Here is a 24,558-nt window from a genome sequence, read left to right on the forward strand (position 1 = left end):
GAATGCTTCCTGCTGTATCCTGGCTGATGCGGGGTGGCTTCTGAACACACAGGCATGCCCAACAGCCACCTGAGAGCAGACTTTGCCTAAGAGTCAGGGAAGTGGCTGCATGTCTGCCCTCAGCAGGCAGAAGCACTCCTGGGGTGCGCAGAGCGCTTGCCTTAGCGCCCTGCTTACTTCTGCGGCTGGTTGCGGACAGCAGCACACAGAGCGGGAAGGTGCGCGCTGGCCAGCTCCAAGTCTCGGCAGATAGAAGCGCAAGGGAGGCACCTGCTCCCGGTTTGTGCCGAGCATGCAAACAAGCACGCTGCGTGCCCAGAATGCTTCCCGCTCTCTCCTGCCTGCCGTGGGGCTGCTTCGGAGCACGGAGGCACGCCTACAAGCCAGCTGAGGTGGGCTTTGCCTAAGCGTCAGGGAAGTGGCGAGCGGAACAAGGGACGTGCTGCACATGTTCCCTCGCAGGCAGATTCCCTGCTGGGGCGCTTAGTTCTCTTGCCTTAGTGCCCTGCTTTGTTTGGAGGCTGGTTGTGGACAGCAGCACGCACAGCGGGAAGCTTCGTGCTAGTGCGCCTCTAAATCTCAGCAGACAGAAGCGCAAGGGAGGCACTTGCTTTCGGTTTGCCCCGCGCATGGGAAGCAGCACTCCGTGTGCCCAGAATGCTTCCTGCTGTATCCTGGCTGATGCGGGGTGGCTTCTCAACACACAGGCATGCCCAACAGCCACCTGAGAGCAGACTTTGCCTAAGAGTCAGGGAAGTGGCTGCGTGTCTGCCCTCGGCAGGCAGAAGCACTCCTGGGGTGCCCAGAGCGCTTGCCTTAGCGCCCTGCTTACTTTTGCGGCTGGTTGCAGACAGCAGCACACAGAGCGGGAAGGTGCGCGCTGGCCAGCTCCAAGTCTCGGCAGATAGAAGCGCAAGGGAGGCACCTGCTCCCGGTTTGTGCCGAGCATGCAAACAAGCACGCTGCGTGCCCAGAATGCTTCCCGCTCTCTCCTGCCTGCCGTGGGGCTGCTTCGGAGCACGGAGGCACGCCTACAAGCCAGCTGAGGTGGGCTTTGCCTAAGCGTCAGGGAAGTGGCGAGCGGAACAAGGGACGTGCTGCACATGTTCCCTCGCAGGCAGATTCTCTGCTGGGGCGCTTAGTTCTCTTGCCTTAGTGCCCTGCTTTGTTTGGAGGCTGGTTGTGTACAGCAGCACGCACAGCAGGAAGCTTCGTGCTAGTGCGCCTCTAAGTCTCGGCAGACAGAAGCGCAAGGGAGGCACTTGCTTTCGGTTTGCCCCGCGCATGGGAAGCAGCACTCCGTGTGCCCAGAATGCTTCCTGCTGTATCCTGGCTGATGCGGGGTGGCTTCTCAACACACAGGCATGCCCAACAGCCACCTGAGAGCAGACTTTGCCTAAGAGTCAGGGAAGTGGCTGCGTGTCTGCCCTCGGCAGGCAGAAGCACTCCTGGGGTGCGCAGAGCGCTTGCCTTAGCGCCCTGCTTACTTCTGCGGCTGGTTGCGGACAGCAGCAACCAAAGCGGGAAGGTGCGCGCTGGCCATCTCCAAGTCTCGGCAGATAGAAGCGCAAGGGAGGCACCTGCTCCCGGTTTGTGCCGAGCATGCAAACAAGCACGCTGCGTGCCCAGAATGCTTCCCGCTCTCTCCTGCCTGCCGTGGGGCTGCTTCGGAGCACGGAGGCACGCCTACAAGCCAGCTGAGGTGGGCTTTGCCAAAGCGTCAGGGATGTCGTGAGCGGAACAAGGGACGTGCTGCACATGTTCCCTAGCAGGCAGATTCCCTGCTGGGGCGCTTAGTTCTCTTGCCTTAGTGCCCTGCTTTGTTTGGAGGCTGGTTGCGGACAGCAGCATGCACAGCGGGAAGCTTTGTGCTTGTGCGCCTCTAAGTCTCGGCAGACAGAAGCGCAAGGGAGGCACTTGCTTTCGGTTTGCCCCGCGCATGGGAAGCAGCACTCCGTGTGCCCAGAATGCTTCCTGCTGTATCCTGGCTGATGCGGGGTGGCTTCTCAACACACAGGCATGCCCAACAGCCACCTGAGAGCAGACTTTGCCTAAGAGTCAGGGAAGTGGCTGCGTGTCTGCCCTCGGCAGGCAGAAGCACTCCTGGGGTGCCCAGAGCACTTGCCTTAGCGCCCTGCTTACTTCTGCGGCTGGTTGCGGACAGCAGCACACAGAGCGGGAAGGTGCGCGCTGGCCATCTCCAAGTCTCGGCAGATAGAAGCACAAGGGAGGCACCTGCTCCCGGTTTGTGCCGAGCATGCAAACAAGCACGCTGCGTGCCCAGAATGCTTCCCGCTCTCTCCTGCCTGCCGTGGGGCTGCTTCGGAGCACGGAGGCACGCCTACAAGCCAGCTGAGGTGGGCTTTGCCTAAGCGTCAGGGAAGTGGCGAGCAGAACAAGGGACGTGCTGCACATGTTCCCTCGCAGGCAGATTCCCTGCTGGGGCGCTTAGTTCTCTTGCCTTAGTGCCCTGCTTTGTTTGGAGGCTGGTTGTGGACAGCAGCACGCACAGCGGGAAGCTTCGTGCTAGTGCGCCTCTAAATCTCAGCAGACAGAAGCGCAAGGGAGGCACTTGCTTTCGGTTTGCCCCGCGCATGGGAAGCAGCACTCCGTGTGCCCAGAATGCTTCCTGCTGTATCCTGGCTGATGCGGGGTGGCTTCTCAACACACAGGCATGCCCAACAGCCACCTGAGAGCAGACTTTGCCTAAGAGTCAGGGAAGTGGCTGCGTGTCTGCCCTCGGCAGGCAGAAGCACTCCTGGGGTGCCCAGAGCGCTTGCCTTAGCGCCCTGCTTACTTTTGCGGCTGGTTGCAGACAGCAGCACACAGAGCGGGAAGGTGCGCGCTGGCCAGCTCCAAGTCTCGGCACATAGAAGCGCAAGGGAGGCACCTGCTCCCGGTTTGTGCCGAGCATGCAAACAAGCACGCTGCGTGCCCAGAATGCTTCCCGCTCTCTCCTGCCTGCCGTGGGGCTGCTTCGGAGCACGGAGGCACGCCTACAAGCCAGCTGAGGTGGGCTTTGCCTAAGCGTCAGGGAAGTGGCGAGCGGAACAAGGGACGTGCTGCACATGTTCCCTCGCAGGCAGATTCTCTGCTGGGGCGCTTAGTTCTCTTGCCTTAGTGCCCTGCTTTGTTTGGAGGCTGGTTGTGGACAGCAGCACGCACAGCGGGAAGCTTCGTGCTAGTGCGCCTCTAAGTCTCGGCAGACAGAAGCGCAAGGGAGGCACTTGCTTTCGGTTTGCCCCGCGCATGGGAAGCAGCACTCCGTGTGCCCAGAATGCTTCCTGCTGTATCCTGGCTGATGCGGGGTGGCTTCTCAACACACAGGCATGCCCAACAGCCACCTGAGAGCAGACTTTGCCTAAGAGTCAGGGAAGTGGCTGCGTGTCCGCCCTCGGCAGGCAGAAGCACTCCTGGGGTGCCCAGAGCGCTTGCCTTAGCACCCTGCTTACTTCTGCGGCTGTTTGCGGACAGCAGCACACAGAGCGGGAAGGTGCGCGCTGGCCAGCTCCAAGTCTCGGCAGATAGAAGCGCAAGGGAGGCACCTGCTCCCGGTTTGTGCCGAGCATGCAAACAAGCACGCTGCGTGCCCAGAATGCTTCCCGCTCTCTCCTGCCTGCCGTGGGGCTGCTTCGGAGCACGGAGGCACGCCTACAAGCCAGCTGAGGTGGGCTTTGCCTAAGCGTCAGGGAAGTGGCGAGCGGAACAAGGGACGTGCTGCACATGTTCCCTCGCAGGCAGATTCTCTGCTGGGGCGCTTAGTTCTCTTGCCTTAGTGCCCTGCTTTGTTTGGAGGCTGGTTGTGGACAGCAGCACGCACAGCGGGAAGCTTCGTGCTAGTGCGCCTCTAAGTCTCGGCAGACAGAAGCGCAAGGGAGGCACTTGCTTTCGGTTTGCCCCGCGCATGGGAAGCAGCACTCCGTGTGCCCAGAATGCTTCCTGCTGTATCCTGGCTGATGCGGGGTGGCTTCTCAACACACAGGCATGCCCAACAGCCACCTGAGAGCAGACTTTGCCTAAGAGTCAGGGAAGTGGCTGCGTGTCCGCCCTCGGCAGGCAGAAGCACTCCTGGGGTGCCCAGAGCGCTTGCCTTAGCACCCTGCTTACTTCTGCGGCTGTTTGCGGACAGCAGCACACAGAGCGGGAAGGTGCGCGCTGGCCAGCTCCAAGTCTCGGCAGATAGAAGCGCAAGGGAGGCACCTGCTCCCGGTTTGTGCCGAGCATGCAAACAAGCACGCTGCGTGCCCAGAATGCTTCCCGCTCTCTCCTGCCTGCCGTGGGGCTGCTTCGGAGCACGGAGGCACGCCTACAAGCCAGCTGAGGTGGGCTTTGCCTAAGCGTCAGGGAAGTGGCGAGCGGAACAAGGGACGTGCTGCACATGTTCCCTCGCAGGCAGATTCCCTGCTGGGGCGCTTAGTTCTCTTGCCTTAGTGCCCTGCTTTGTTTGGAGGCTGGTTGCGTACAGCAGCACGCACAGCGGGAAGCTTCGTGCTAGTGCGCCTCTAAGTCTCAGCAGACAGAAGCGCAAGGGAGGCACTTGCTTTCGGTTTGCCCCGCGCATGGGAAGCAGCACTCCGCGTGCCCAGAATGCTTCCTGCTGTATCCTGGCTGATGCGGGGTGGCTTCTCAACACACAGGCATGCCCAACAGCCACCTGAGAGCAGACTTTGCCTAAGAGTCAGGGAAGTGGCTGCGTGTCTGCCCTCGGCAGGCAGAAGCACTCCTGGGGTGCCCAGAGCGCTTGCCTTAGCGCCCTGCTTACTTCTGCGGCTGGTTGCGGACAGCAGCACACAGAGCGGGAAGGTGCGCGCTGGCCATCTCCAAGTCTCGGCAGATAGAAGCGCAAGGGAGGCACCTGCTCCCGGTTTGTGCCGAGCATGCAAAGAAGCACGCTGCGTGCCCAGAATGCTTCCCGCTCTCTCCTGCCTGCCGTGGGGCTGCTTCGGAGCACGGAGGCACGCCTACAAGCCAGCTGAGGTGGGCTTTGCCTAAGCGTCAGGGAAGTGGCGAGCGGAACAAGGGACGTGCTGCACATGTTCCCTCGCAGGCAGATTCTCTGCTGGGGCGCTTAGTTCTCTTGCCTTAGTGCCCTGCTTTGTTTGGAGGCTGGTTGTGGACAGCAGCACGCACAGCGGGAAGCTTCGTGCTAGTGCGCCTCTAAGTCTCGGCAGACAGAAGCGCAAGGGAGGCACTTGCTTTCGGTTTGCCCCGCGCATGGGAAGCAGCACTCCGTGTGCCCAGAATGCTTCCTGCTGTATCCTGGCTGATGCGGGGTGGCTTCTCAACACACAGGCATGCCCAACAGCCACCTGAGAGCAGACTTTGCCTAAGAGTCAGGGAAGTGGCTGCGTGTCTGCCCTCGGCAGGCAGAAGCACTCCTGGGGTGCGCAGAGCACTTGCCTTAGCGCCCTGCTTACTTTTGCGGCTGTTCACAGACAGCAGCACACAGAGCGGGAAGGTGCGCGCTGGCCAGCTCCAAGTCTCGGCAGATAGAAGCGCAAGGGAGGCACCTGCTCCCGGTTTGTGCCGAGCATGCAAACAAGCACGCTGCGTGCCCAGAATGCTTCCCGCTCTCTCCTGCCTGCCGTGGGGCTGCTTCGGAGCACGGAGGCACGCCTACAAGCCAGCTGAGGTGGGCTTTGCCTAAGCGTCAGGGAAGTGGCGAGCGGAACAAGGGACGTGCTGCACATGTTCCCTAGCAGGCAGATTCCCTGCTGGGGCGCTTAGTTCTCTTGCCTTAGTGCCCTGCTTTGTTTGGAGGCTGGTTGCGGACAGCAGCATGCACAGCGGGAAGCTTTGTGCTTGTGCGCCTCTAAGTCTCGGCAGACAGAAGCGCAAGGGAGGCACTTGCTTTCGGTTTGCCCCGCGCATGGGATGCAGCACTCCGTGTGCCCAGAATGCTTCCCGCTGTATCCTGGCTGATGCGGGGTGGCTTCTCAACACACAGGCATGCCCAACAGCCACCTGAGAGCAGACTTTGCCTAAGAGTCAGGGAAGTGGCTGCGTGTCTGCCCTCGGCAGGCAGAAGCACTCCTGGGGTGCCCAGAGCGCTTGCCTTAGCGCCCTGCTTACTTTTGCAACTGGTTGCAGACAGCAGCACACAGAGCGGGAAGGTGCGCGCTGGCCATCTCCAAGTCTCGGCAGATAGAAGCGCAAGGGAGGCACCTGCTCCCGGTTTGTGCCGAGCATGCAAACAAGCACGCTGCGTGCCCAGAATGCTTCCCGCTCTCTCCTGCCTGCCGTGGGGCTGCTTCGGAGCACGGAGGCACGCCTACAAGCCAGCTGAGGTGGGCTTTGCCAAAGCGTCAGGGATGTCGTGAGCGGAACAAGGGACGTGCTGCACATGTTCCCTCGCAGGCAGATTCCCTGCTGGGGCGCTTAGTTCTCTTGCCTTAGTGCCCTGCTTTGTTTGGAGGCTGGTTGCGGACAGCAGCATGCACAGCGGGAAGCTTTGTGCTTGTGCGCCTCTAAGTCTCGGCAGACAGAAGCGCAAGGGAGGCACTTGCTTTCGGTTTGCCCCGCGCATGGGAAGCAGCACTCCGTGTGCCCAGAATGCTTCCTGCTGTATCCTGGCTGATGCGGGGTGGCTTCTCAACACACAGGCATGCCCAACAGCCACCTGAGAGCAGACTTTGCCTAAGAGTCAGGGAAGTGGCTGCGTGTCTGCCCTCGGCAGGCAGAAGCACTCCTGGGGTGCCCAGAGCACTTGCCTTAGCGCCCTGCTTACTTTTGCGGCTGTTCACAGACAGCAGCACACAGAGCGGGAAGGTGCGCGCTGGCCAGCTCCAAGTCTCGGCAGATAGAAGCGCAAGGGAGGCACCTGCTCCCGGTTTGTGCCGAGCATGCAAACAAGCACGCTGCGTGCCCAGAATGCTTCCCGCTCTCTCCTGCCTGCCGTGGGGCTGCTTCGGAGCACGGAGGCACGCCTACAAGCCAGCTGAGGTGGGCTTTGCCTAAGCGTCAGGGAAGTGGCGAGCGGAACAAGGGACGTGCTGCACATGTTCCCTCGCAGGCAGATTCCCTGCTGGGGCGCTTAGTTCTCTTGCCTTAGTGCCCTGCTTTGTTTGGAGGCTGGTTGTGTACAGCAGCACGCACAGCGGGAAGCTTCGTGCTTGTGCGACTCTAAGTCTCGGCAGACAGAAGCGCAAGGGAGGCACCTGCTCCCGGTTTGTGCCGAGCATGCAAACAAGCACGCTGCGTGCCCAGAATGCTTCCCGCTCTCTCCTGCCTGCCGTGGGGCTGCTTCGGAGCACGGAGGCACGCCTACAAGCCAGCTGAGGTGGGCTTTGCCTAAGCGTCAGGGAAGTGGCGAGCGGAACAAGGGACGTGCTGCACATGTTCCCTCGCAGGCAGATTCCCTCCTGGGGCGCTTAGTTCTCTTGCCTTAGTGCCCTGCTTTGTTTGGAGGCTGGTTGCGGACAGCAGCACGCACAGCGGGAAGCTTCGTGCTAGTGCGCCTCTAAGTCTCAGCAGACAGAAGTGCAAGGGAGGCACTTGCTTTCGGTTTGCCCCGCGCATGGGAAGCAGCACTCCGTGTGCCCAGAATGCTTCCTGCTGTATCCTGGCTGATGCGGGGTGGCTTCTCAACACACAGGCATGCCCAACAGCCACCTGAGAGCAGACTTTGCCTAAGAGTCAGGGAAGTGGCTGCGTGTCTGCCCTCGGCAGGCAGAAGCACTCCTGGGGTGCTCAGAGCACTTGCCTTAGCGCCCTGCTTACTTTTGCGGCTGTTCGCAGACAGCAGCACACAGAGCGGGAAGGTGCGCGCTGGCCATCTCCAAGTCTCGGCAGATAGGAGCGCAAGGGAGGCACCTGCTCCCGGTTTGTGCCGAGCATGCAAACAAGCACGCTGCGTGCCCAGAATGCTTCCCGCTCTCTCCTGCCTGCCGTGGGGCTGCTTCGGAGCACGGAGGCACGCCTACAAGCCAGCTGAGGTGGGCTTTGCCTAAGCGTCAGGGAAGTGGCGAGCGGAACAAGGGACGTGCTGCACATGTTCCCTCGCAGGCAGATTCCCTGCTGGGGCGCTTAGTTCTCTTGCCTTAGTGCCCTGCTTTGTTTGGAGGCTGGTTGTGTACAGCAGCACGCACAGCGGGAAGCTTCGTGCTTGTGCGACTCTAAGTCTCGGCAGACAGAAGCGCAAGGGAGGCACCTGCTCCCGGTTTGTGCCGAGCATGCAAACAAGCACGCTGCGTGCCCAGAATGCTTCCCGCTCTCTCCTGCCTGCCGTGGGGCTACTTCGGAGCACGGAGGCACGCCTACAAGCCAGCTGAGGTGGGCTTTGCCTAAGCGTCAGGGAAGTGGCGAGCGGAACAAGGGACGTGCTGCACATGTTCCCTCGCAGGCAGATTCCCTCCTGGGGCGCTTAGTTCTCTTGCCTTAGTGCCCTGCTTTGTTTGGAGGCTGGTTGCGGACAGCAGCACGCACAGCGGGAAGCTTCGTGCTAGTGCGCCTCTAAGTCTCAGCAGACAGAAGTGCAAGGGAGGCACTTGCTTTCGGTTTGCCCCGCGCATGGGAAGCAGCACTCCGTGTGCCCAGAATGCTTCCTGCTGTATCCTGGCTGATGCGGGGTGGCTTCTGAACACACAGGCATGCCCAACAGCCACCTGAGAGCAGACTTTGCCTAAGAGTCAGGGAAGTGGCTGCGTGTCTGCCCTCGGCAGGCAGAAGCACTCCTGGGGTGCTCAGAGCACTTGCCTTAGCGCCCTGCTTACTTTTGCGGCTGTTCGCAGACAGCAGCACACAGAGCGGGAAGGTGCGCGCTGGCCATCTCCAAGTCTCGGCAGATAGGAGCGCAAGGGAGGCACCTGCTCCCGGTTTGTGCCGAGCATGCAAACAAGCACGCTGCGTGCCCAGAATGCTTCCCGCTCTCTCCTGCCTGCCGTGGGGCTGCTTCGGAGCACGGAGGCACGCCTACAAGCCAGCTGAGGTGGGCTTTGCCTAAGCGTCAGGGAAGTGGCGAGCGGAACAAGGGACGTGCTGCACATGTTCCCTCGCAGGCAGATTCCCTGCTGGGGCGCTTAGTTCTCTTGCCTTAGTGCCCTGCTTTGTTTGGAGGCTGGTTGTGTACAGCAGCACGCACAGCGGGAAGCTTCGTGCTAGTGCGCCTCTAAGTCTCGGCAGACAGAAGCGCAAGGGAGGCACTTGCTTTCGGTTTGCCCCGCGCATGGGAAGCAGCACTCCGCGTGCCCAGAATGCTTCCTGCTGTATCCTGGCTCATGCGGGGTGGCTTCTCAACACACAGGCATGCCCAACAGCCACCTGAGAGCAGACTTTGCCTAAGAGTCAGGGAAGTGGCTGCGTGTCCGCCCTCGGCAGGCAGAAGCACTCCTGGGGTGCCCAGAGCGCTTGCCTTAGCGCCCTGCTTACTTCTGCGGCTGGTTGCGGACAGCAGCACACACAGCAGGAAGGTGCGCGCTGGCCAGCTCCAAGTCTCGGCAGATAGAAGCGCAAGGGAGGCACCTGCTCCCGGTTTGTGCCGAGCATGCAAACAAGCACGCTGCGTGCCCAGAATGCTTCCCGCTCTCTCCTGCCTGCCGTGGGGCTGCTTCGGAGCACGGAGGCACGCCTACAAGCCAGCTGAGGTGGGCTTTGCCTAAGCGTCAGGGAAGTGGCGAGCGGAACAAGGGACGTGCTGCACATGTTCCCTCGCAGGCAGATTCCCTGCTGGGGCGCTTAGTTCTCTTGCCTTAGTGCCCTGCTTTGTTTGGAGGCTGGTTGTGGACAGCAGCACGCACAGCGGGAAGCTTCGTGCTAGTGCGCCTCTAAGTCTCAGCAGACAGAAGCGCAAGGGAGGCACTTGCTTTCGGTTTGCCCCGCGCATGGGAAGCAGCACTCCGTGTGCCCAGAATGCTTCCCGCTGTATCCTGGCTGATGCGGGGTGGCTTCTCAACACACAGGCATGCCCAACAGCCACCTGAGAGCAGACTTTGCCTAAGAGTCAGGGAAGTGGCTGCGTGTCTGCCCTCGGCAGGCAGAAGCACTCCTGGGGTGCCCAGAGCACTTGCCTTAGCGCCCTGCTTACTTTTGCGGCTGTTCACAGACAGCAGCACACAGAGCGGGAAGGTGCGCGCTGGCCAGCTCCAAGTCTCGGCAGATAGAAGCGCAAGGGAGGCACCTGCTCCCGGTTTGTGCCGAGTATGCAAACAAGCACGCTGCGTGCCCAGAATGCTTCCCGCTCTCTCCTGCCTGCCGTGGGGCTGCTTCGGAGCACGGAGGCACGCCTACAAGCCAGCTGAGGTGGGCTTTGCCTAAGCGTCAGGGAAGTGGCGAGCGGAACAAGGGACGTGCTGCACATGTTCCCTCGCAGGCAGATTCCCTGCTGGGGCGCTTAGTTCTCTTGCCTTAGTGCCCTGCTTTGTTTGGAGGCTGGTTGTGTACAGCAGCACGCACAGCGGGAAGCTTCGTGCTTGTGCGACTCTAAGTCTCGGCAGACAGAAGCGCAAGGGAGGCACCTGCTCCCGGTTTGTGCCGAGCATGCAAACAAGCACGCTGCGTGCCCAGAATGCTTCCCGCTCTCTCCTGCCTGCCGTGGGGCTGCTTCGGAGCACGGAGGCACGCCTACAAGCCAGCTGAGGTGGGCTTTGCCTAAGTGTCAGGGAAGTGGCGAGCGGAACAAGGGACGTGCTGCACATGTTCCCTCGCAGGCAGATTCCCTCCTGGGGCGCTTAGTTCTCTTGCCTTAGTGCCCTGCTTTGTTTGGAGGCTGGTTGCGGACAGCAGCACGCACAGCGGGAAGCTTCGTGCTAGTGCGCCTCTAAGTCTCAGCAGACAGAAGTGCAAGGGAGGCACTTGCTTTCGGTTTGCCCCGCGCATGGGAAGCAGCACTCCGTGTGCCCAGAATGCTTCCTGCTGTATCCTGGCTGATGCGGGGTGGCTTCTGAACACACAGGCATGCCCAACAGCCACCTGAGAGCAGACTTTGCCTAAGAGTCAGGGAAGTGGCTGCGTGTCTGCCCTCGGCAGGCAGAAGCACTCCTGGGGTGCTCAGAGCACTTGCCTTAGCGCCCTGCTTACTTTTGCGGCTGTTCGCAGACAGCAGCACACAGAGCGGGAAGGTGCGCGCTGGCCATCTCCAAGTCTCGGCAGATAGGAGCGCAAGGGAGGCACCTGCTCCCGGTTTGTGCCGAGCATGCAAACAAGCACGCTGCGTGCCCAGAATGCTTCCCGCTCTCTCCTGCCTGCCGTGGGGCTGCTTCGGAGCACGGAGGCACGCCTACAAGCCAGCTGAGGTGGGCTTTGCCTAAGCGTCAGGGAAGTGGCGAGCGGAACAAGGGACGTGCTGCACATGTTCCCTCGCAGGCAGATTCCCTGCTGGGGCGCTTAGTTCTCTTGCCTTAGTGCCCTGCTTTGTTTGGAGGCTGGTTGTGTACAGCAGCACGCACAGCGGGAAGCTTCGTGCTAGTGCGCCTCTAAGTCTCGGCAGACAGAAGCGCAAGGGAGGCACTTGCTTTCGGTTTGCCCCGCGCATGGGAAGCAGCACTCCGCGTGCCCAGAATGCTTCCTGCTGTATCCTGGCTCATGCGGGGTGGCTTCTCAACACACAGGCATGCCCAACAGCCACCTGAGAGCAGACTTTGCCTAAGAGTCAGGGAAGTGGCTGCGTGTCCGCCCTCGGCAGGCAGAAGCACTCCTGGGGTGCCCAGAGCGCTTGCCTTAGCGCCCTGCTTACTTCTGCGGCTGGTTGCGGACAGCAGCACACACAGCAGGAAGGTGCGCGCTGGCCAGCTCCAAGTCTCGGCAGATAGAAGCGCAAGGGAGGCACCTGCTCCCGGTTTGTGCCGAGCATGCAAACAAGCACGCTGCGTGCCCAGAATGCTTCCCGCTCTCTCCTGCCTGCCGTGGGGCTGCTTCGGAGCACGGAGGCACGCCTACAAGCCAGCTGAGGTGGGCTTTGCCTAAGCGTCAGGGAAGTGGCGAGCGGAACAAGGGACGTGCTGCACATGTTCCCTCGCAGGCAGATTCCCTGCTGGGGCGCTTAGTTCTCTTGCCTTAGTGCCCTGCTTTGTTTGGAGGCTGGTTGTGTACAGCAGCACGCACAGCGGGAAGCTTCGTGCTAGTGCGCCTCTAAGTCTCGGCAGACAGAAGCGCAAGGGAGGCACTTGCTTTCGGTTTGCCCCGCGCATGGGAAGCAGCACTCCGCGTGCCCAGAATGCTTCCTGCTGTATCCTGGCTCATGCGGGGTGGCTTCTCAACACACAGGCATGCCCAACAGCCACCTGAGAGCAGACTTTGCCTAAGAGTCAGGGAAGTGGCTGCGTGTCCGCCCTCGGCAGGCAGAAGCACTCCTGGGGTGCCCAGAGCGCTTGCCTTAGCGCCCTGCTTACTTCTGCGGCTGGTTGCGGACAGCAGCACACACAGCAGGAAGGTGCGCGCTGGCCAGCTCCAAGTCTCGGCAGATAGAAGCGCAAGGGAGGCACCTGCTCCCGGTTTGTGCCGAGCATGCAAACAAGCACGCTGCGTGCCCAGAATGCTTCCCGCTCTCTCCTGCCTGCCGTGGGGCTGCTTCGGAGCACGGAGGCACGCCTACAAGCCAGCTGAGGTGGGCTTTGCCTAAGCGTCAGGGAAGTGGCGAGCGGAACAAGGGACGTGCTGCACATGTTCCCTCGCAGGCAGATTCCCTGCTGGGGCGCTTAGTTCTCTTGCCTTAGTGCCCTGCTTTGTTTGGAGGCTGGTTGTGGACAGCAGCACGCACAGCGGGAAGCTTCGTGCTAGTGCGCCTCTAAGTCTCAGCAGACAGAAGCGCAAGGGAGGCACTTGCTTTCGGTTTGCCCCGCGCATGGGAAGCAGCACTCCGTGTGCCCAGAATGCTTCCCGCTGTATCCTGGCTGATGCGGGGTGGCTTCTCAACACACAGGCATGCCCAACAGCCACCTGAGAGCAGACTTTGCCTAAGAGTCAGGGAAGTGGCTGCGTGTCTGCCCTCGGCAGGCAGAAGCACTCCTGGGGTGCCCAGAGCACTTGCCTTAGCGCCCTGCTTACTTTTGCGGCTGTTCACAGACAGCAGCACACAGAGCGGGAAGGTGCGCGCTGGCCAGCTCCAAGTCTCGGCAGATAGAAGCGCAAGGGAGGCACCTGCTCCCGGTTTGTGCCGAGCATGCAAACAAGCACGCTGCGTGCCCAGAATGCTTCCCGCTCTCTCCTGCCTGCCGTGGGGCTGCTTCGGAGCACGGAGGCACGCCTACAAGCCAGCTGAGGTGGGCTTTGCCTAAGCGTCAGGGAAGTGGCGAGCGGAACAAGGGACGTGCTGCACATGTTCCCTCGCAGGCAGATTCCCTGCTGGGGCGCTTAGTTCTCTTGCCTTAGTGCCCTGCTTTGTTTGGAGGCTGGTTGTGTACAGCAGCACGCACAGCGGGAAGCTTCGTGCTTGTGCGACTCTAAGTCTCGGCAGACAGAAGCGCAAGGGAGGCACCTGCTCCCGGTTTGTGCCGAGCATGCAAACAAGCACGCTGCGTGCCCAGAATGCTTCCCGCTCTCTCCTGCCTGCCGTGGGGCTGCTTCGGAGCACGGAGGCACGCCTACAAGCCAGCTGAGGTGGGCTTTGCCTAAGTGTCAGGGAAGTGGCGAGCGGAACAAGGGACGTGCTGCACATGTTCCCTCGCAGGCAGATTCCCTCCTGGGGCGCTTAGTTCTCTTGCCTTAGTGCCCTGCTTTGTTTGGAGGCTGGTTGCGGACAGCAGCACGCACAGCGGGAAGCTTCGTGCTAGTGCGCCTCTAAGTCTCAGCAGACAGAAGTGCAAGGGAGGCACTTGCTTTCGGTTTGCCCCGCGCATGGGAAGCAGCACTCCGTGTGCCCAGAATGCTTCCTGCTGTATCCTGGCTCATGCGGGGTGGCTTCTCAACACACAGGCATGCCCAACAGCCACCTGAGAGCAGACTTTGCCTAAGAGTCAGGGAAGTGGCTGCGTGTCTGCCCTCGGCAGGCAGAAGCACTCCTGGGGTGCTCAGAGCACTTGCCTTAGCGCCCTGCTTACTTTTGCGGCTGTTCGCAGACAGCAGCACACAGAGCGGGAAGGTGCGCGCTGGCCATCTCCAAGTCTCGGCAGATAGGAGCGCAAGGGAGGCACCTGCTCCCGGTTTGTGCCGAGCATGCAAACAAGCACGCTGCGTGCCCAGAATGCTTCCCGCTCTCTCCTGCCTGCCGTGGGGCTGCTTCGGAGCACGGAGGCACGCCTACAAGCCAGCTGAGGTGGGCTTTGCCTAAGCGTCAGGGAAGTGGCGAGCGGAACAAGGGACGTGCTGCACATGTTCCCTCGCAGGCAGATTCCCTGCTGGGGCGCTTAGTTCTCTTGCCTTAGTGCCCTGCTTTGTTTGGAGGCTGGTTGTGTACAGCAGCACGCACAGCGGGAAGCTTCGTGCTAGTGCGCCTCTAAGTCTCGGCAGACAGAAGCGCAAGGGAGGCACTTGCTTTCGGTTTGCCCCGCACATGGGAAGCAGCACTCCGCGTGCCCAGAATGCTTCCTGCTGTATCCTGGCTCATGCGGGGTGGCTTCTCAACACACAGGCATGCCCAACAGCCACCTGAGAGCAGACTTTGCCTAAGAGTCAGGGAAGTGGCTGCGTGTCCGCCCTCGGCAGGCAGAAGCACTCCTGGGGTGCCCAGAGCGCTTGCCTTAGCGCCCTGCTTACTTCTGCGGCTGGTTGCGGACAGCAGCACACACAGCAGGAAGGTGCGCGCTGGCCAGCTCCAAGTCTCGGCAGATAGAAGCGCAAGGGAGGCACCTGCTCCCGGTTTGTGCCGAGCATGCAAACAAGCACGCTGCGTGCCCAGAATGCTTCCCGCTCTCTCCTGCCTGCCGTGGGGCTGCTTCGGAGCACGGAGGCACGCCTACAAGCCAGCTGAGGTGGGCTTTGCCTAAGCGTCAGGGAAGTGGCGAGCGGAACAAGGGACGTGCTGCACATGTTCCCTCGCAGGCAGATTCCCTGCTGGGGCGCTTAGTTCTCTTGCCTTAGTGCCCTGCTTTGTTTGGAGGCTGGTTGTGGACAGCAGCACGCACAGCGGGAAGCTTCGTGCTAGTGCGCCTCTAAGTCTCAGCAGACAGAAGCGCAAGGGAGGCACTTGCTTTCGGTTTGCCCCGCGCATGGGAAGCAGCACTCCGTGTGCCCAGAATGCTTCCCGCTGTATCCTGGCTGATGCGGGGTGGCTTCTCAACACACAGGCATGCCCAACAGCCACCTGAGAGCAGACTTTGCCTAAGAGTCAGGGAAGTGGCTGCGTGTCTGCCCTCGGCAGGCAGAAGCACTCCTGGGGTTCCCAGAGCGCTTGCCTTAGCGCCCTGCTTACTTTTGCAACTGGTTGCAGACAGCAGCACACAGAGCGGGAAGGTGCGCGCTGGCCATCTCCAAGTCTCGGCAGATAGAAGCGCAAGGGAGGCACCTGCTCCCGGTTTGTGCCGAGCATGCAAACAAGCACGCTGCGTGCCCAGAATGCTTCCCGCTCTCTCCTGCCTGCCGTGGGGCTGCTTCGGAGCACAGAGGCACGCCTACAAGCCAGCTGAGGTGGGCTTTGCCAAAGCGTCAGGGATGTCGTGAGCGGAACAAGGGACGTGCTGCACATGTTCCCTAGCAGGCAGATTCCCTGCTGGGGCGCTTAGTTCTCTTGCCTTAGTGCCCTGCTTTGTTTGGAGGCTGGTTGCGGACAGCAGCATGCACAGCGGGAAGCTTTGTGCTTGTGCGCCTCTAAGTCTCGGCAGACAGAAGCGCAAGGGAGGCACTTGCTTTCGGTTTGCCCCGCGCATGGGAAGCAGCACTCCGTGTGCCCAGAATGCTTCCTGCTGTATCCTGGCTGATGCGGGGTGGCTTCTCAACACACAGGCATGCCCAACAGCCACCTGAGAGCAGACTTTGCCTAAGAGTCAGGGAAGTGGCTGCGTGTCTGCCCTCGGCAGGCAGAAGCACTCCTGGGGTGCGCAGAGCACTTGCCTTAGCGCCCTGCTTACTTCTGCGGCTGTTCACAGACAGCAGCACACAGAGCGGGAAGGTGCGCGCTGGCCAGCTCCAAGTCTCGGCAGATAGAAGCGCAAGGGAGGCACCTGCTCCCGGTTTGTGCCGAGCATGCAAACAAGCACGCTGCGTGCCCAGAATGCTTCCCGCTCTCTCCTGCCTGCCGTGGGGCTGCTTCGGAGCACGGAGGCACGCCTACAAGCCAGCTGAGGTGGGCTTTGCCTAAGCGTCAGGGAAGTGGCGAGCGGAACAAGGGACGTGCTGCACATGTTCCCTCGCAGGCAGATTCCCTGCTGGGGCGCTTAGTTCTCTTGCCTTAGTGCCCTGCTTTGTTTGGAGGCTGGTTGTGTACAGCAGCACGCACAGCGGGAAGCTTCGTGCTTGTGCGACTCTAAGTCTCGGCAGACAGAAGCGCAAGGGAGGCACCTGCTCCCGGTTTGTGCCGAGCATGCAAACAAGCACGCTGCGTGCCCAGAATGCTTCCCGCTCTCTCCTGCCTGCCGTGGGGCTGCTTCGGAGCACGGAGGCACGCCTACAAGCCAGCTGAGGTGGGCTTTGCCTAAGCGTCAGGGAAGTGGCGAGCGGAACAAGGGACGTGCTGCACATGTTCCCTCGCAGGCAGATTCCCTGCTGGGGCGCTTAGTTCTCTTGCCTTAGTGCCCTGCTTTGTTTGGAGGCTGGTTGCGGACAGCAGCACGCACAGCGGGAAGCTTCGTGCTAGTGCGCCTCTAAGTCTCAGCAGACAGAAGCGCAAGGGAGGCACTTGCTTTCGGTTTGCCCCGCGCATGGGAAGCAGCACTCCGTGTGCCCAGAATGCTTCCTGCTGTATCCTGGCTGATGCGGGGTGGCTTCTGAACACACAGGCATGCCCAACAGCCACCTGAGAGCAGACTTTGCCTAAGAGTCAGGGAAGTGGCTGCGTGTCTGCCCTCGGCAGGCAGAAGCACTCCTGGGGTGCCCAGAGCGCTTGCCTTAGCGCCCTGCTTACTTCTGCGGCTGTTTGCGGACAGCAGCACACAGAGCGGGAAGGTGCGCGCTGGCCAGCTCCAAGTCTCGGCAGATAGAAGCGCAAGGGAGGCACCTGCTCCCGGTTTGTGCCGAGTATGCAAACAAGCACGCTGCGTGCCCAGAATGCTTCCCGCTCTCTCCTGCCTGCCGTGGGGCTGCTTCGGAGCATGGAGGCACGCCTACAAGCCAGCTGAGGTGGGCTTTGCCTAAGCGTCAGGGAAGTGGCGAGCGGAACAAGGGACGTGCTGCACATGTTCCCTCGCAGGCAGATTCCCTGCTGGGGCGCTTAGTTCTCTTGCCTTAGTGCCCTGCTTTGTTTGGAGGCTGGTTGTGTACAGCAGCACGCACAGCGGGAAGCTTCGTGCTTGTGCGCCTCTAAGTCTCGGCAGACAGAAGCGCAAGGGAGGCACCTGCTCCCGGTTTGTGCCGAGCATGCAAACAAGCACGCTGCGTGCCCAGAATGCTTCCCGCTGTCTCCTGCCTGCCGTGGGGCTGCTTCGGAGCACGGAGGCACGCCTACAAGCCAGCTGAGGTGGGCTTTGCCTAAGCGTCAGGGAAGTGGCGAGCGGAACAAGGGACGTGCTGCACATGTTCCCTCGCAGGCAGATTCCCTGCTGGGGCGCTTAGTTCTCTTGCCTTAGTGCCCTGCTTTGTTTGGAGGCTGGTTGCGGACAGCAGCACGCACAGCGGGAAGCTTCGTGCTAGTGCGCCTCTAAGTCTCAGCAGACAGAAGCGCAAGGGAGGCACTTGCTTTCGGTTTGCCCCGCGCATGGGAAGCAGCACTCCGTGTGCCCAGAATGCTTCCTGCTGTATCCTGGCTGATGCGGGGTGGCTTCTCAACACACAGGCATGCCCAACAGCCACCTGAGAGCAGACTTTGCCTAAGAGTCAGGGAAGTGGCTGCGTGTCTGCCCTCGGCAGGCAGAAGCACTCCTGGGGTGCGCAGAGCACTTGCCTTAGCGCCCTGCTTACTTTTGCGGCTGTTCGCAGACAGCAGCACACAGAGCGGGAAGGTGCGCGCTGGCCATCTCCAAGTCTCGGCAGATAGGAGCGCAAGGGAGGCACCTGCTCCCGGTTTGTGCCGAGCATGCAAACAAGCACGCTGCGTGCCCAGAATGCTTCCCGCTCTCTCCTGCCTGCCGTGGGGCTGCTTCGGAGCACGGAGGCACGCCTACAAGCCAGCTGAGGTGGGCTTTGCCTAAGCGTCAGGGAAGTGGCGAGCGGAACAAGGGACGTGCTGCACATGTTCCCTCGCAGGCAGATTCCCTCCTGGGGCGCTTAGTTCTCTTGCCTTAGTGCCCTGCTTTGTTTGGAGGCTGGTTGCGGACAGCAGCATGCACAGCGGGAAGCTTTGTGCTTGTGCGCCTCTAGGTCTCGGCAGACAGAAGCGCAAGGGAGGCAACTGCTCTCGGTTTGCCCCGCGCATGGGAAGCAGCACTCAGCGTGCCCAGAATGCTTCCCGCTGTATCCTGGCTGATGCGGGGTGGCTTCTCAACACACAGGCATGCCCAACAGCCACCTGAGAGCAGACTTTGCCTAAGAGTCAGGGAAGTGGCTGCGTGTCTGCCCTCGGCAGGCAGAAGCACTCCTGGGGTGCGCAGAGCACTTGCCTTAGCGCCCTGCTTACTTTTGCGGCTGTTCGCAGACAGCAGCACACAGAGCGGGAAGGTGCGCGCTGGCCAGCTCCAAGTCTCGGCAGATAGAAGCGCAAGGGCGGCACCTGCTCCCGGTTTGTGCCGAGCATGCAAACAAGCACGCTGCGTGCCCAGAATGCTTCCCGCTCTCTCCTGCCTGCCGTGGGGCTGCTTCGGAGCACGGAGGCACGCCTACAAGCCAGCTGAGGTGGGCTTTGCCTAAGCGTCAGGGATGTCGTGAGCGGAACAAGGGACGTGCTGCACATGTTCCCTCGCAGGCAGATTCCCTGCTGGGGCGCTTAGTTCTCTTGCCTTAGTGCCCTGCTTTGTTTGGAGGCTGTTTGTGGACAGCAGCACACACAGCGGGAAGCTTTGTGCTTGTGCGCCTCTAAGTCTCGGCAGACAGAAGCGCAAGGGAGGCACCTGCTCTCGGTTTGCCCCGCGCATGGGAAGCAGCACTCCGCGTGCCCAGAATGCTTCCCGCTGTATCCTGGCTGATGCGGGGTGGCTTCTCAACACACAGGCATGCCCAACAGCCACCTGAGAGCAGACTTTGCCTAAGAGTCAGGGAAGTGGCTGCGTGTCTGCCCTCGGCAGGCAGAAGCACTCCTGGGGTGCGCAGAGCGCTTGCCTTAGCGCCCTGCTTACTTTTGCGGCTGTTTGCAGACAGCAGCACACAGAGCGGGAAGGTGCGCGCTGGCCAGCTCCAAGTCTCGGCAGATAGGAGCGCAAGGGAGGCACCTGCTCCCGGTTTGTGCCGAGCATGCAAACAAGCACGCTGCGTGCCCAGAATGCTTCCCGCTCTCTCCTGCCTGCCGTGGGGCTGCTTCGGAGCACGGAGGCACGCCTACAAGCCAGCTGAGGTGGGCTTTGCCTAAGCGTCAGGGAAGTGGCGAGCGGAACAAGGGACGTGCTGCACATGTTCCCTCGCAGGCAGATTCCCTGCTGGGACGCTTAGTTCTCTTGCCTTAGTGCCCTGCTTTGTTTGGAGGCTGGTTGTGTACAGCAGCACGCACAGCGGGAAGCTTTGTGCTTGTGCGCCTCTAAGTCTCGGCAGACAGAAGCGCAAGGGAGGCACCTGCTCCCGGTTTGTGCCGAGCATGCAAACAAGCACGCTGCGAGCCCAGAATGCTTCCCGCTCTCTCCTGCCTGCCGTGGGGCTGCTTCGGAGCACGGAGGCACGCCTACAAGCCAGCTGAGGTGGGCTTTGCCTAAGCGTCAGGGAAGTGGCGAGCGGAACAAGGGACGTGCTGCACATGTTCCCTCGCAGGCAGATTCCCTGCTGGGACGCTTAGTTCTCTTGCCTTAGTGCCCTGCTTTGTTTGGAGGCTGGTTGTGTACAGCAGCACGCACAGCGGGAAGCTTCGTGCTTGTGCGCCTCTAAGTCTCGGCAGACAGAAGCGCAAGGGAGGCACCTGCTCTCGGTTTGCCCCGCGCATGGGAAGCAGCACTCCGCGTGCCCAGAATGCTTCCCGCTGTATCCTGGCTCATGCGGGGTGGCTTCTCAACACACAGGCATGCCCAACAGCCACCTGAGAGCAGACTTTGCCTAAGAGTCAGGGAAGTGGCTGCGTGTCTGCCCTCGGCAGGCAGAAGCACTCCTGGGGTGCCCAGAGCACTTGCCTTAGCGCCCTGCTTACTTTTGCGGCTGGTTGCGGACAGCAGCACACAGAGCGGGAAGGTGCGCGCTGGCCAGCTCCAAGTCTCGGCAGATAGAAGCGCAAGGGCGGCACCTGCTCCCGGTTTGTGCCGAGCATGCAAACAAGCACGCTGCATGCCCAGAATGCTTCCCGCTCTCTCCTGCCTGCCGTGGGGCTGCTTCGGAGCACGGAGGCACGCCTACAAGCCAGCTGAGGTGGGCTTTGCCTAAGCGTCAGGGAAGTGGCGAGCGGAACAAGGGACGTGCTGCACATGTTCCCTCGCAGGCAGATTCCCTGCTGGGACGCTTAGTTCTCTTGCCTTAGTGCCCTGCTTTGTTTGGAGGCTGGTTGTGTACAGCAGCACGCACAGTGGGAAGCTTTGTGCTTGTGCGCCTCTAGGTCTCGGCAGACAGAAGCGCAAGGGAGGCACCTGCTCTCGGTTTGCCCCGCGCATGGGAAGCAGCACTCCGCGTGCCCAGAATGCTTCCCGCTGTATCCTGGCTCATGCGGGGTGGCTTCTCAACACACAGGCATGCCCAACAGCCACCTGAGAGCAGACTTTGCCTAAGAGTCAGGGAAGTGGCTGCGTGTCTGCCCTCGGCAGGCAGAAGCACTCCTGGGGTGTGCAGAGCACTTGCCTTAGCGCCCTGCTTACTTTTGCGGCTGTTCGCAGACAGCAGCACACAGAGCGGGAAGGTGCGCGCTGGCCAGCTCCAAGTCTCGGCAGATAGAAGCGCAAGGGAGGCACCTGCTCCCGGTTTGTGCCGAGCATGCAAACAAGCATGCTGCATGCCCAGAATGCTTCCCGCTCTCTCCTGCCTGCCGTGGGGCTGCTTCGGAGCACGGAGGCACGCCTACAAGCCAGCTGAGGTGGGCTTTGCCTAAGCGTCAGGGAAGTGGCGAGCGGAACAAGGGACGTGCTGCACATGTTCCCTCGCAGGCAGATTCCCTGCTGGGGCGCTTAGTTCTCTTGCCTTAGTGCCCTGCTTTGTTTGGAGGCTGGTTGTGTACAGCAGCACGCACAGCGGGAAGCTTCGTGCTAGTGCGCCTCTAAGTCTCAGCAGACAGAAGCGCAAGGGAGGCACTTGCTTTCGGTTTGCCCCGCGCATGGGAAGCAGCACTCCGTGTGCCCAGAATGCTTCCCGCTGTATCCTTGCTGATGCGGGGTGGCTTCTCAACACACAGGCATGCCCAACAGCCACCTGAGAGCAGACTTTGCCTAAGAGTCAGGGAAGTGGCTGCGTGTCTGCCCTCGGCAGGCAGAAGCACTCCTGGGGTGCGCAGAGCACTTGCCTTAGCGCCCTGCTTACTTTTGCGGCTGTTCGCAGACAGCAGCACACAGAGCGGGAAGGTGCGCGCTGGCCATCTCCAAGTCTCGGCAGATAGAAGCGCAAGGGAGGCACCTGCTCCCGGTTTGTGCCGAGCATGCAAACAAGCACGCTGCGTGCCCAGAATGCTTCCCGCTCTCTCCTGCCTGCCGTGGGGCTGCTTCGGAGCACGGAGGCACGCCTACAAGCCAGCTGAGGTGGGCTTTGCCTAAGCGTCAGGGAAGTGGCGAGCGGAACAAGGGACGTGCTGCACATGTTCCCTCGCAGGCAGATTCCCTGCTGGGGCGCTTAGTTCTCTTGCCTTAGTGCCCTGCTTTGTTTGGAGGCTGCTTGTGTACAGCAGCATGCACAGCGGGAAGCTTTGTGCTTGTGCGCCTCTAAGTCTCGGCAGACAGAAGCGCAAGGGAGGCACCTGCTCTCGGTTTGCCCCGCGCATGGGAAGCAGCACTCCGCGTGCCCAGAATGCTTCCCGCTGTATCCTGGCTGATGCGGGGTGGCTTCTGAACACACAGGCATGCCCAACAGCCACCTGAGAGCAGACTTTGCCTAAGAGTCAGGGAAGTGGCTGCGTGTCTGCCCTCGGCAGGCAGAAGCACTCCTGGGGTGCGCAGAGCGCTTGCCTTAGCGCCCTGCTTACTTTTGCGGCTGTTTGCAGACAGCAGCACACAGAGCAGGAAGGTGCGCGCTGGCCAGCTCCAAGTCTCGGCAGATAGGAGCGCAAGGGCGGCACCTGCTCCCGGTTTGTGCCGAGCATGCAAACAAGCACGCTGCGTGCCCAGAATGCTTCCCGCTCTCTCCTGCCTGCCGTGGGGCTGCTTCGGAGCACGGAGGCACGCCTACAAGCCAGCTGAGGTGGGCTTTGCCTAAGCGTCAGGGAAGTGGCGAGCGGAACAAGGGACGTGCTGCACATGTTCCCTCGCAGGCAGATTCCCTGCTGGGGCGCTTAGTTCTCTTGCCTTAGTGCCCTGCTTTGTTTGGAGGCTGTTTGTGGACAGCAGCACGCACAGCGGGAAGCTTCGTGCTTGTGCGCCTCTAAGTCTCGGCAGACAGAAGCGCAAGGGAGGCACCTGCTCCCGGTTTGTGCCGAGCATGCAAACAAGCACGCTGCGAGCCCAGAATGCTTCCCGCTCTCTCCTGCCTGCCGTGGGGCTGCTTCGGAGCACGAAGGCACGCCTACAAGCCAGCTGAGGTGGGCTTTGCCTAAGCGTCAGGGAAGTGGCGAGCGGAACAAGGGACGTGCTGCACATGTTCCCTCGCAGGCAGATTCCCTGCTGGGGCGCTTAGTTCTCTTGCCTTAGTGCCCTGCTTTGTTTGGAGGCTGGTTGCGGTCAGCAGCACGCACAGCGGGAAGCTTCGTGCTAGTGCGCCTCTAAGTCTCAGCAGACAGAAGCGCAAGGGAGGCACCTGCTCTCGGTTTGCCCCGCGCATGGGAAGCAGCACTCCGCGTGCCCAGAATGCTTCCCGCTGTATCCTGGCTGATGCGGGGTGGCTTCTCAACACACAGGCATGCCCAACAGCCACCTGAGAGCAGACTTTGCCTAAGAGTCAGGGAAGTGGCTGCGTGTCTGCCCTCGGCAGGCAGAAGCACTCCTGGGGTGCGCAGAGCGCTTGCCTTAGCGCCCTGCTTACTTTTGCGGCTGTTTGCAGACAGCAGCACACAGAGCGGGAAGGTGCGCGCTGGCCAGCTCCAAGTCTCGGCAGATAGGAGCGCAAGGGCGGCACCTGCTCCCGGTTTGTGCCGAGCATGCAAACAAGCACGCTGCGTGCCCAGAATGCTTCCCGCTCTCTCCTGCCTGCCGTGGGGCTGCTTCGGAGCACGGAGGCACGCCTACAAGCCAGCTGAGGTGGGCTTTGCCTAAGCGTCAGGGAAGTGGCGAGCGGAACAAGGGACGTGCTGCACATGTTCCCTCGCAGGCAGATTCCCTGCTGGGGCGCTTAGTTCTCTTGCCTTAGTGCCCTGCTTTGTTTGGAGGCTGGTTGTGTACAGCAGCACGCACAGCGGGAAGCTTCGTGCTAGTGCGCCTCTAAGTCTCAGCAGACAGAAGCGCAAGGGAGGCACTTGCTTTCGGTTTGCCCCGCGCATGGGAAGCAGCACTCCGTGTGCCCAGAATGCTTCCTGCTGTATCCTTGCTGATGCGGGGTGGCTTCTCAACACACAGGCATGCCCAACAGCCACCTGAGAGCAGACTTTGCCTAAGAGTCAGGGAAGTGGCTGCGTGTCTGCCCTCGGCAGGCAGAAGCACTCCTGGGGTTCCCAGAGCGCTTGCCTTAGCGCCCTGCTTACTTTTGCGGCTGTTTGCGGACAGCAGCACACAGAGCGGGAAGGTGCGCGCTGGCCAGCTCCAAGTCTCGGCACATAGAAGCGCAAGGGAGGCACCTGCTCCCGGTTTGTGCCGAGCATGCAAACAAGCACGCTGCGTGCCCAGAATGCTTCCCGCTCTCTCCTGCCTGCCGTGGGGCTGCTTCGGAGCACGGAGGCACGCCTACAAGCCAGCTGAGGTGGGCTTTGCCTAAGCGTCAGGGAAGTGGCGAGCGGAACAAGGGACGTGCTGCACATGTTCCCTCGCAGGCAGATTCTCTGCTGGGGCGCTTAGTTCTCTTGCCTTAGTGCCCTGCTTTGTTTGGAGGCTGGTTGTGGACAGCAGCACGCACAGCGGGAAGCTTCGTGCTAGTGCGCCTCTAAGTCTCAGCAGACAGAAGCGCAAGGGAGGCACTTGCTTTCGGTTTGCCCCGCGCATGGGAAGCAGCACTCCGTGTGCCCAGAATGCTTCCCGCTGTATCCTGGCTCATGCGGGGTGGCTTCTCAACACACAGGCATGCCCAACAGCCACCTGAGAGCAGACTTTGCCTAAGAGTCGGGGAAGTGGCTGCGTGTCTGCCCTCGGCAGGCAGAAGCACTCCTGGGGTGCGCAGAGCACTTGCCTTAGCGCCCTGCTTACTTTTGCGGCTGTTTGCGGACTGCAGCACACAGAGCGGGAAGGTGCGCGCTGGCCAGCTCCAAGTCTCGGC

The sequence above is a fragment of the Rhea pennata genome, chromosome 30 (genome assembly GCF_028389875.1).
Source record: "Rhea pennata isolate bPtePen1 chromosome 30, bPtePen1.pri, whole genome shotgun sequence".
Taxonomy (NCBI): domain Eukaryota; kingdom Metazoa; phylum Chordata; class Aves; order Rheiformes; family Rheidae; genus Rhea; species Rhea pennata.